The sequence below is a fragment of the Dromaius novaehollandiae genome, chromosome 11, assembly GCF_036370855.1.
Source record: "Dromaius novaehollandiae isolate bDroNov1 chromosome 11, bDroNov1.hap1, whole genome shotgun sequence".
Taxonomy (NCBI): Eukaryota; Metazoa; Chordata; class Aves; order Casuariiformes; family Dromaiidae; genus Dromaius; species Dromaius novaehollandiae.
In genome coordinates, this window is record NC_088108.1 from 22,976,168 (window position 1) to 22,989,295 (window position 13,128).

Here is a 13,128-nt window from a genome sequence, read left to right on the forward strand (position 1 = left end):
GGAAAGGGTCTCCTCCCCAAAACACAGCAGCTTCAGGCTCGCCCCAAGGCAAGTGGGCAAATGCAGCAGCACTGTGGGCAGCTGCTGGTTCCATACAGCAAACACACTGCAGGAGAGCTGGGTCCCCTCCTTGGGGAGAGTGGTCCTGTTACACCCCCTTCCTTGCACCCTCATCTCCTCACTTACCTTGGCACCCCAATCTCCCCCTGCTTGCTCAAGCTCCTGCTGGTCAGGCATCCCCTCCCTCACTGCCTCAGGCCTGTATTAATTACTTCCTTCCTGATGTTCCCTGAGGCCATCAGCTGCCACTCATATTTCCCAGCTGATCTTCCCGAAGGCCAAACCCACCTGGTGCCCATCTCCGTGGGGCCCTTCCACCTCTGGCCTTTTGCTCCCAGAAGCACCTGAAGCCAAGTGCCCACACAGGTTGCAACAATTAGGAGTAATTTCACTCCAATCAGCCCTGCAGAGCTTAGGAGCTTTGATTTTGCCTGATAGGAAAAAGAGATGTTAAAAATATTCTAGCCTTAATCCCAGCCACTCAGGTAAATTTTAAGGAGGTAGAACTGTACAAAGATTATGTTATGGGAGGGAGTGATTCCTTACAAGACTGAACAAAGTGCTCCACCATGTTGTAAATAATACGCTAAAGGCACCTGAACTGAGGTATGTGACAGGAACAGGAAGAAATCAGAATGATGCTCTGAACCAGTGCAGAGCACAGGGGAAAGCTCTACCCAGTCAAGGGGCTTCTGCAATGTGAAATCACACTTTAAAGGACACTGTTGGAATTACCATTATTACCCATGGAGATGAGAGGCCGGATCCATATTTAGTTACGTTCCTAAGCAATGGGTAACAATGTGCTTCCAGATGATGAGTGAAACCGGAGACTAAGTGAGGGTTAAGACTGGTGTCCTCAGCAGGGAGACAGGGAGAGCTGCTGTGGGCATGACAGCAAGTTAAAAGTCGTGGGCTCCCTGCAGTGCCCTGTCAAACATCAATCTCATCTCCCATGAAACCATCTGATCACTGCTGCACATTTTTCATGCTGTGGTAATTCAAATGCTGGTTGAGTCCTTGTTGGCTTCCCTTGGCTAAGTCAAGAGAGCTAAAAACCCCTCGCAAGTACTCTTGAAGCTCAGTCACTGCTGTTCGTACAGCACTCTACTAGCAGAGATGGGAATAAAACATCGCAGCCTCAAAAAATCAAGTGGCCTGTCCCAGCTCCCCCATGGTGGCATTCAGCCCTGCTCCCAAGCTCGTCCCTCTCTAAACTGAAGGTATACAAAAAACTGCACATATCATATCTCTGTCCTCCCCCTTCAAGTTAGCACATTTTAAAATAATATATATGATTTTTTTTCTTTCTTCTGTGTGACTTCAGCTCTTTGAGTTATTTCCATGACTACTGAGGCAGGTCCATTTTTCCCCAAGCTGAGCCTGCGTTGTTCACGTGGCACCAGGAGCAGAGGGATCAGGACACCGAGCATCACAGCCTTGCAGCACAAGAGCCGCCAGCACTGGGCAGAGCCGAGCCTGCTGCAGGCTGAGCTTCCCCAGCTTCCCAAGGCCGCCACGCAGCCGGACTGCTCTGTCCCAGCAAAAGCTGACTGATCTGTTTGCTAAAACCCAGCCAGTAAGAGCATCCCAAATTAAATAATCACAGCACGGGGCCCATTTCTGGTACGCATAGATTTTGTGGTGAGACAGAATTTCGGCCTCAAAGTTAGATATAAGGAGGCAGGAGAACTGACAACTGCTGAAATTGGTGATATGCACACCCTTCACTTCTAAACTTTGGACTTTTTACAAATCAAGGATCTTCCATTAGGAGTTCAGTCCTCAGGACACCTGAACCTGCAACTTTTCATCTCGTGTATCTTCTGTCTTCTCAGGTATATTGTTACTGTATCCTGATTTATTCCAGTTAATGGATTTCTATCATACCATGCTCCATGTCAAATCCCTCTCTGCAAACACGCTATACCAAATGGCACAGTACATGACATCTGTCTGATAGATTCTCATTGCTTTCATCTTCATTCACATCAAAACACAAAACACTTCCAGGCACTCTAGAAAGCCAGCATGGTCTCCACAGTGCCCCAAAATCAATCAACAATTTTAATGTATTTTTGTCAAAAAATATTAATGTATCTAGTGGTATTGTAATGAAGCAAGGCTTAACCCAGCTGCACAACAATTAAAACAGATGAATACTATTCCACGGGACCTAGTCCTCTTGCAGAGGAGTCACTTGCCTATCTGTGTGCTAGATTTGAAGCTGCAGTTTTCCTCTGATGTGAAATCTAATTTCTGATCAAAAAAATCTGCATCTGACATTAAGAACTTGACCCAACTCAATTTGCCCTGGTGATCTGTGGGTTTGAGAGAGCTGCCATGTGGACCAGCTATTAGAAACATGAGAATATCCTGGCAAAGGGTAAAGCACATAAATCCCTTCATTCACTCTTTGGATTGTGGTTTTAGGCACTCAAATAAGAGTGCTGTATAACGGCAAAGTCCCTGCATTTTCGCTGTGCGCACTTTCAAGGCTGGGATTAATCCTTCCCCTGTGGTGCTTCTGCAGACTTATTTTATATCTCTAGCTTTATATTTTTTCCGTTCAAATCCTGTTTCTCTCTTTGCCTTTACGTTCTTTGGCTGCTTCCAACTCCCTTCCCGAGTTTTGACATTCATCCTCTAAGGACTTCCACACTTCCTTTACCCTATGCAAGTCCCCCAAAGTGAAAATTAGGGATGGGCTTTGCAGAGTCTTTAGCACTCTGCTGTGCCAGGACTGGAGTCTGGGCACACTGGAGACATGTAGAGGTGGTAGGGACGTGGCCAGAAGGACGTTGGGTCCCCAGCTGAGGTGACAGAGGAAGGCAAGGCTGAGTCGCAGCAGCTGGCAGGACAGGGGTCTGTCTTGCACGGTGCTCCATTCAAATTCTTTTCCATCCTCGTTTTCTGCCGTCTCATCTGCAGCCCACCTGCAGGCTGATCCTGAAATTACACAGGTTTCAAACCCCTGGGAGCAACAGGCTCACACCACTATGTTGGCAAACCGCTGATCTCCTTGTAATACAGGCTGCAACAGGAGCACGAATACCTCCAAGCAGAGAGCTGCTCCTGCGTGGACCTGCGACGTCTGCTTGCTCATGCTACACATGGAGAGTATGAACCTTGCCCAAAGAGGAGGGCCAGGAGCTATCTGAAGGATGTATTTATTCCCTCAGAAGGATGTATTTATATCCCTCAGGGATGGTACCCCTCAAATCCCATCCATCTCTTTTAAAGAATATTTCACCATTTAGTTTTGGGGCTCTTGCAAGGAGCAGTGGAAAGCCTTTCTTCCCGCTGCATAGAAAAATATCACTGGAAGTAGGAAGACAAGCACGTTTTTACAGTTAAATCAAGTGATTCAGAGAAATGATTTAGATGGTGAGTTATAGAAATTAGACAGCAATGTCATCAGTCCTACATGGCAAAGTCATCTATACATTTTTTAGAAAGGAGACCTTTCGGAGCTGCTGGGGTGGGCAACACTGCACAGTCACTGCCTGACACACAGCTCTACTGCTGGAAGCCCGGACAGGAAAATATGGGTCTGCACGTGCATTTCTGTTTCCTTTGGAAAGTCTCCTCAGCATCCATTCCTCAGCCAGATCTGTTTGGCTTTGCCATGTCACTGAGCACCTTGGGGAAGGCAGCAAAATTGGCTGAACAGAGAGGACCAGGGAGGGACCGCTCAGTTCAGCAGCCAAGCAAGAAACCCCAAGGGAGAGAGCAGAGGAGGCAGCCAGCAACACCAGCCTCTGCTTTGCTCCTGTACCCCCAGGAATCTCTCGCAAGGACAGCGAACCCCCAAACCCAGCACCATCTACCCAGAGAGCCCTGCTCTGTTTGTGCCCAGCAGCTAGTGAACTGCAATAGCCTGTGCAATGCTGTAAATCAGATAATTGCTCCAAGAAACCCCCAAAAGGCCTGGATCTGTTTCCTTTCCCACCACTTCAGTTCATGACAGCTGCAGGGTTTCACAACAGCCCTTCCAAGCACTGGACTGCTGTGGGTAGGAAGACAAATGGCAAACAGTAAGAGGGAATTTTGTGCACCAGTGGAAGAAAGGGCTCTAATGGAGCAACACCCTGAAAAAGGACATATAATAAGCATATCATATATCCTGGAAAAGCAGGAAAGGAAGTGAAAAGTGCTGATGATCGAAGTGAGAGAGCGCAGTGGAGTGAACACTTGACAGCCGGGTGATGCTGCAGTGCAGGGAGGTCAGCATGCAGGAGCTGGCTGGCCCACACTCAGAGCTCAGCAGGTTCCTGTTCTGGCTGTGAAAAAGCTTGTTCTTGCCAGAACAGTGAAACTGGCCCCAAAATCCACCCCTCCCGACATGCCTGCCCAGGCATTGCCAAGGAGGTCGTGTGCTCTTCTGCTCTTTCTACCTCAGCCCCTCTGCAAATGGACCAAAGCTCATCAGTGCCTCCAACAATCACTTCAGACCAATTTTACTGAGTATCCAACCAACCATGAGAATGTCATTTAAAAACAACCCATCAATTATCCATTTGCTAGAAAAGCAGAGTCAATTAAACACCTCCTGGGCTCCCCAGGTCACTGAAACGTTCCCGGATGGGCGAGAGCAGCGGTGGCTAGCTCTTCACATCTTCCATCTTCGTGCCCATGGGATCAGAGACCTCATACTAGGACTGTTTTTATTCTCATCTGCTTGCTCTTCATACTTTATTTCAAATCCAGGACCAATTTAGTTTAAATCTCCATATGCAGTAAATGCATATTGCATGTTGATAAATCATTAGCCTTCTTACATAGTATGCCATTTGGTAAAGCCATCGAGAGCTACTTACAATTCCCCACTGTGAATCAAAGGGCATTTGCTTAATAATTCTGTATCCAGATGTGTTCAGTGAAGCACAGGGAAAGTGTCGTTGTTTACCAGTCTGGGTGAACATTCTTGATCCAAGAAGACATAAAGCCTACCCAGACCTGCTGACAATTATCTCTGTGCTGCTCTTCGGAAAATCTAATTTAATGAACACAACACAGAGCCTCCCGCATGATCCGCAGTGGCGTGTGCCAGTCCCACCTGCTGCCTTGCACTGATCATTATACAGATACAGACTCTGGATACCGATAAAATGGACATAGGGATTTTTCCCTATGGAAGACATGCCACGTAGTGAGAACTTTGCTTGTTTCAGGACTAGTGAAAAATTGGCTGGGTGACAAACTCTCAGCTGGATTAACTCTCAGTAATTTCACATTTCTAAGATAATTTCTTGAAAAAGTTATAAGCAAGTTTAAAATTCACCTCCAGGTGTTTTAATGACGTTCCTAATTGGGCAGCTCCTCATCTGAAGTTGTTCTGAGCTTCTGTGCTGTCTATTCTCAATTCCTTTGGCTCTCTGTAGGAACCTATTCTGCACTGACGTTACAATAAAGCAAAAACGAAAAGCAAGGGGGAATTATGTGGAAATGCAAAACCTTTTGACTGTTGGAGCTAGCAACAAATCAAGGTTTTGTCCAAGTCAAGAAATTGTGGTTTGTCTTTTAGGACTTCATGGGAGACCTTCCACTTTCTCATAGCCTCAATATTGAGATGTAAAATCTGGAAAGTGCTGCCTGTAAAATGGTTGGGTTATTAACTGCTGCGCTAAGAATACTTGCTAAATTATAGCATGGAAATATTCTCTGGCTTATTATTTTCAACAACAGGCATCTTTTATTAAGAAACTCAACTCGGATAATCAAGAACCATGCACTGTGAAATGAATGAAGTGTGTTCTCCAGGGAATACAAAGGCTTTCTTTACAGATGCTGTGCCTCAAGAAAATGGCAACAAGTCTCTGACTTGGCAAATGTGGCTTTGCCTGGTTTGGAGGAGAAATGATGTATTTTATTTATTTTTGCAGACAGATGAAATTGTTTGTTAAAATAAAGCAAAGTCTTATGGACTAATAAATAGGGAACAAACAAATAGTGGACCAACACTAAAAGCCGAGTCCCGCTCCCAAACTGTCAATCCCAGCTGAAAGTTTTAAATGATTCATTCAGAAGAAACTTAGTGAGCAAAGGCATGGAAGAAGGCTGAGCTCATCTTTCTTTTCTAGCAACACTTAATTCTTAATAAGCAAAAGTCAGAAACTTCTTCAAGGATTGCTGCCAGACTCTTTGTCCCACAGTTTGTGAGGATGAGCCTTGTTTGCTGTTCCTTCTCTTTGGGATCTGGCAGGCAGAGCTGCAGGATGAATTTGCAGTTTTCTGCAGGATCCGTCACTGCAGCTCGGTCCAGCCGGGTTAGGTGGCTGTGAGGCAAGTGCAGCTGGGCAGAGCTAAGCCTCTCCACAGGTTTCCTTCCAGGCTGTGAAACACCTTCACACAAAATGCGGTTCATGAGGCCGTTGAGCAAGCATACGTCCTGCGGCTCCTGCATTCAATCTGTGAGCAGCTTTAAACAGGGAACCTCAACTAGAAAACTTAGCTGCAAGGCAACGAGCACCACACTGGCTTCCAAATTTCATCTTCTGTGCAGAGGGAGAGGTCTGAGGAGGCGGCTGGCTTGCTCTGCAGGTGCTAGGCAGGTGGACTTCAGAGCACCCTGTTTCACAGAGCATGGGGAAAAATTTCAGGAAAAGTCTTTTTGCTTGTTTGGCATGGAAAGAAATGGATGCACTCATTGCTCTGTATGTCCCAGGAGGTTTGACTCGCTTTGGATCAGGACAAGATGCCTCTTGCATAAGACTGTAATATCCAAGATCTGCACATTTGTCCACTCTTTACACTTCAGAGACTCCAGTACAGCTTGATTTTACCCTGTCTGGTGCAAGTTTGCCTCTGCAGAGCATTGCTTGCGGAACAGCAGCAAGAGGAATGAAATTTTTAAAGGGTGCGCAATGTAGAAGTTTCAAGCCAGGCATCAAGAAACTACAAAATAAAAGATTTTTCCTTGGCAGCTGTAAAAACTAGGCTGTTATTCCCACTCCCTGGGAGCTTCCTGCGGCAAGGCGGTGTGCTCCTCCTTTCTCCAGGCCGGCTTTGGCCGCAGTCCTTCGCCAAGGCTGGCAGCTGTGCTGGGGGCAGTGCTGCCCCGGGGCTGCCTGGGTCGCCCCCGCGGTGGCTGGGATTTGCATTTAGACCCACTACAAAGAGAAATCAGTTCTAAAAGGCAACTTCTCTTGACTGAACTGTGAAACTATTTCTTTTCTTCTTCTGCAAGCACGCAGTGTTCTCATAGGAAGTTAGTCAAAGAAACATTAAATGTACTGTGTTTGCCTATCTAAGTTATACACCAAGACATACTACAAAGCTGTAATGATCCGATTCAGAGAACACTGAAATCAGCAAGAATCTTAAACTCTGAAGCAAAATATTCCTTCTTGAACTTTTATAGCTGATATTGTCTTTTCTCTACTTCCGTGGAGAGTAGCTTGTGGCTGGAGGGATACTCTTTAATTTTACCGGCTGTGATGAAGTTCTATTTTTTAATGATTGAAACATTAAGTCTTGAATGGCAGATTTTTCCTTTTTTTTGCTACCAACATAGCATCATTATGTTGTTTGTAGGAATTATGGTTTTTATCTTCCTGTCAACAAAATATGCATGCAAATAGACTTAGATTATTTATAGAGCAACATCAAATTAAACTGCTTGTATAATGACTTAAAACTGGTTATCGCTATCCTGCATAATATCTGTTTAAACACACCACTTGCAACACGCTTTCCTAATCAAACGAAGCAACAAAAACACAATGTCACTAATTTTATGTACGCCATAATGTGCTTTTCAGCTCTCAGCACTGCGGCCCGGTGCGGCGTGGGGAAATGATGAGGTTTTAACGATATGCTCACTTCAATTTCTCCACAGCTCCTTGGAGAGCGTTTTACTGGCCAAATGTCAGATTTTCAGGGCTCAGCCACGTTTGAAAGCTGATGGAAATGTTCAGACACACATTATCCCGCTCCTGCCCTGGGTGCCAGAGGTCTTGGGAGAAGAGAACTCTTCGCTGTGGCAGCTGGGTCTGGGTATGAGCTTTAGCCAGGTTGGGAATGGGAGATTTGGGGCAAGATTTCAGCTTTGCTCACAACCTCTCCAGCCCGGTCTCATAACAGCACCTGGGTGCTCTGCAGAGGACCTGCCTGTGCCACCTTGCCATCCCCTGGGGTCCGCAGACTGTGAGATGCGCGAGGCTCCCCAGGGCTCGAGGAGGAGGCTTTCGCAGGGGCTGTGGATGGGGGAGCTCCTTCCAGCCCTTTGCCACTGCGCTTTGATCCGGGCGCGTGTCGCGTGGTAGTGCCGGGGCAGGGGCTAGTAAATTTAACACATCAGCGCTCACTTTCTCTTCCCGGCCCACATGCATAATGGATTTCTCTCTTCAGGGCAAACCACTAATGAGGTAGTGACAATTTAAGAAAGTCTATAGCAACGCAAAGAGAGCTATTCCACAGCCATAACAATTATTACTTAGTTTGTTTCTCTTTGCACGAGCAAGCACGGCTCAATCACTGTCTTAAAGACATGCACAGAAGCCCTGGCAGCTTCCCTGCCCTGTTCCCCAGCACACCGGTGTGGGTGTTTCACGGGAAAGAGGAGCAGTGAGCATGAGAAGCTGTCCAAGAGCATCGCCCAGCCTGGAGCATTGGCAGCAGGGAGGGCACAGGTTGCCTCTGTGCCAGGGTTTGCCGTGCAGAGAGTTACTGGATTTCATCTATTTTCCACTGGGGTTATTCACTCACACCATGGTCTGAGCATTTTAACCACGCACAAGCATCTGCAGGGCTTGGGAGAGCAGGTTAGTAATAGCCCAGCACCAGCCCAGTTGGCTAGCTGGGCTGCTCCTCTGGGCGCTCCCTGGCCATCGGAGCCAGCCGAGCGGCAGCAGTGAGACAGAGTGCAAGCCGGGGATCTCCTCACTCGGATGAGCTGCCACGACCCCCAGCACACACCCAGCACCTGCACAGCCCCACGGTGCCAGCGGTCAGCAGAGCTGGAGGACGGGCCAGTCCTGCAGCGCGTGGTCCCTGCCCAGGTGCTCGCTGGAGCATGGCACCCCGGGTTGCTTTCCCCCGGGATGCAGCAAGCTTCACGTCTCCGGCTGCCATTCCTGGCTGAGCATCTGCTCGCGTTACTGAAAGCAATGACAACCATCAAGTGCTTTAGAAATGGCTTTTATCAGCAATGCAGCTGCCTGCGGGCTGCCTTTCCTCCCGCCTGAGCTATGCTGCCGACCGCAAGGAGCATCACAAAAGCCCCATCCCTTCCACCGCAGTCCTCCGAGCCCGGCGTACCCGACAGGGCAGCATCCGCCTTCGGCAGCGGGCCACTGCTTCTTGCAAATCCTGGACTCTGACGGCCTTTCTCCTTACAAGACTGCAAGTTTGATAGAAATTACCCACGCTGGCAGCTCATGCCACATTTCCTTTGCTGGAAGCTGTGGCAAGACTCAAGCGAGCTGCAAACACAGCAGTTATCTGCCCTGCAAAAGGCTGCACCCATGGCCTGACCAGCTGCAAGACCAAAAGCCAGGAGCAGGGTGCAAGGAGCGCCGGCTCTGAGCAAGGAGAGACCACTTGGGGACAGCCAGGCAGGTCTCATCACTTCGCAGCATGCGAGGCTCTGGCAAGCCATAAATTGGACCTTCAGTCAACCATTTATGAGTGCTAGAAACTCCCCTGTGTAGGACATTAAATTTGCTAAGAAAAAAATAAAGGTGAATTTTTTTCCCTGCCTCTCTGACGATTTTGCCTTCTTGGAGTTTGCTCTGGTGGTGATGGAGGAGCTACTGCTGCAAGAAGGGTCATTTTGGTGGCTTTGGTCCCTCGGAAGTGGGAATCGGCCTCTGTTTCTACAAGCTTATGCTTTTCTTGAATGATTTAGCGACGCTGGGTTTGAAGCATTGCCATTTACTCATAGAGGAAAGTGCAAAGGGGCAAATCCTGCTGGTTTACTTCTGTTGTTCATCACAACTATAGCTTCGATTTATGTCAGCCTGGCATTCAAGAAACTGCGCGGGCCAAGGGCTGGATGCTCCCCTGCGGAGGTGGTGCAGGTGGCCAGGACAGACCAGGCAGCCCGGGCACACAAACAGGGGCTGAGCCCAGCTCAGTGCTGCCCGGCTCAGCGCACATAGTCTCAGCTCCTGGTCCAGCATCCCACCCTCTGTGAACTTTCTTCTGCCTTTGCCCTTGGTATGTCCCTACCCAAATAAGGCAGGGAAGAAGCCATCACTGACTTCTACAACCCTCATTGGAAGATAAGAGCAGAAAAAAACAAACAAATCTTCTCCACCCGAAGGAAAAACAAGTCAAAGAAAAGTTGAAATAGAGACACATATGGATCCGACAAGAACTTAGCGTTGTACTGACAAAGACCTATCTAAATTGGGAGCAAGTCCCACTCTCAGAGCCCACTCGCTGCCTTCTGCTCCGTCTTTCACTGAGCAAATTCTGCTTTCTCATCGTTTCACCAAAAGATTATGGATTCCCTGAACTTTAAGAATGTGTAATCAGCACAATGCTGGCTGGCACCAAAGAGAAAAGCTCTTCCAAGGGCATTTTTGAGGCCGTTAAACTTCCTCTGAAATCTACCTGGATGCTGTGCTTTTACTTGCATTCTTCGTGGATGCTCCGAGGTGATAATTAGCATTTTTAATAATATCGGCCTGTTCCCTAGGTGTGGAAGAGATAACTGCCTCTAATGGCTACAAGATTTCACCCACAGGTGTAAAATAAAAGCAGGTCAAAATCCTTTACTGGAGACAAGATGTATTATATTGATTGGCAGAGCAGACGCTAAACAAGCTGAAAAAAAAGACTATAATGTTAAATACGTAGCAGCGAGAAAATCTGCAGGCTCCAAGGACAGATTTCACACTCCCTGCTGAAACCGGGGGCCCCGCAATGCTGCTGCAAAGCAAATTGCTGTATTTTTCCTAAAGCGTAAGCTATTGGGCTTTTAAGCAGGGTGTTGCAACTGTACAGGGTGGATGCGGTTTCGGCAAAATCCTTTTGGCCAAGGTCAGGGCCAGGCAACGCTGCTCCCCATGGCAGGACGGCGACGGGGGTGCGGGAAGCAGCCCACGAAGCGGCCCCTCGCCAGGGCCGGGAGCTTCACACCTCGCACACGGCTGCTGGAGGCTCTCGGCAGCCGTCAGCCTCGATGATGCCCTGTGCTTCGCTGAAACCATGGCAACCAGAGAGTTACTTAAAAATAATAATGATAATAGTAAAAAAAAAAGCCATGTTTCTGGCGAGGGAGATAGCAGCTCCTGCAAGGTGTCAGCGCTCTGTCTGCCTCTATCCCTGGTCAAATCGGGGCCAGATTTGGTCGCTGCCTGATTATATAACAGAAGTTTTATTGTTAACAACACCGCAAGGTTAAGTAGGAGAGGAAACATCTGCACACATTTGTGCCGAGCAGACCCCGCTCCTGGCATTTTCCATCTCTCAGCCCCGCTTTGGGGACGGGTCGCGTGCCGGCCGCCCCGGTGCGAGCTGAGCGCCGTGACCGGAGCCCGGCACCAGCGGAGGGGACGGACATGGCCCATTCGTGGCATTCCCCAGGGCTCCGGTGCCTCGGCCAGCGCTCCTGCCCGCATCCTGCCAGGATGAGCAGCCCCCCGGCTTCCACTGCCGAAATTAAGTTGCTGGCTAGAAGAAAGGAGACCTGCGTTTCTGCAGACGCGTGACCCCGTCCAGCTTCGCTTTGCCAAAGGGGGTCCATGGACACATTCGAAGCCCCTTTCCAGAACCAGAGTTTGTGGCATAGTGGAAGACAGTGCCAGTAAAGCACAGAAAAACCGCGAGAGATTTGCTCAGGGTGGAAGTAATCTAAGCAAGGAGGGGACTGTTATTTGCTGATAAAAGGAGGAAGATAAACAGGCATTTGCCTTGACCCTCTAGGAGAGAGGAAAAAGGGAAAAAAGGAAATCTAACAGCGCCTGGAAAGCCATGCTGGGAAGTAGCTCAGGTCCCACTTTCATCTCCCCACTTGACAGCTTTCACATTTTGACTGAACTGTGACATTAATAAACAACGTATTGTGCATTCTCACCTCCACGGGCTTTTCACTGACATGTTGACGTGCAATTTCCCATCCTTTTTGTTTTGCAACCTGAGCCCAGCACCAGGAGTCTTCCTGTAGTTCGGAGCTGACAGGTTAGGGTTTTCACTCAGCATCGCGAAGGCATTAATAAAAGCTATTTTGCTCATGTTCACAAAGTGGAATCTGGGCTTAATGACTTTTTCTGCCACAAGAAAGAAAGAAAAAATTAGAACAGCCTTCTGGAGCTGCTTAAATCTTAAACAAGTAACATCGTGGTAAGCCCAAGGAAGGGGGAAATTTGGAGCAAAAATATGCCCAGGTCTCAGAGCAGAACTTTAGAAAGAGACGTTTTAGTAATGGGGAAATGTCAGAAGGGAGTTTTCTCTGCGGCAGGCTATTGTTGCAGAACCTGCAAATTGTACTTAAACTCTGAATTGCTCCATCGTTGGGAGCACTTAACCATAAAACCGAGCAGAAACACGTGTCCCTGCGCTGGCTGTGGGAGGTACTGGAGCTTTTAGATCGATTGTTATGCAAATCCTCCTCCCATTTCGACCTGGGTTAAAAGCTGCTCTCCAGTCAATTAAAATCCGAGTCACTAAAGTGGTGCTTGCCCCAAAGTTAACTTTCCAGAACTGTCAGGCGGTGGTTTTGCATTTTAAGATGTAGGTAAGGTCCCTGTTCCTCTCTCATAGGAGAGACAGAAAAACAAAACAAAACAAAACAAAAATCACTAAAAGTGCATTTCCCTAGGTCCAGGGAAAGCCACCCACAAAAGACCCTCTGCATGGATGTGACTTGGCCACCAGGTCCGGGCAATGCCCCAAACCAGGGATCCTGGTAGCTGAGGGGAAGAAGGACCCCATCAGCCACAAAACCTCCTCTCCGCCTCGGTGGGGAGTCTCACCGTGCTTTTCCACAGTCTCAGCCTCAGGAGAGCTGCAGGAGGTGCCGCTGGACAACCCTGTGCACACCATGCTTAGCTCCTGGGCTGCATTGCAGGTAGAGCCCACAACAACAAGACACGTGCCACACAATCTTCCTTTCCCTAA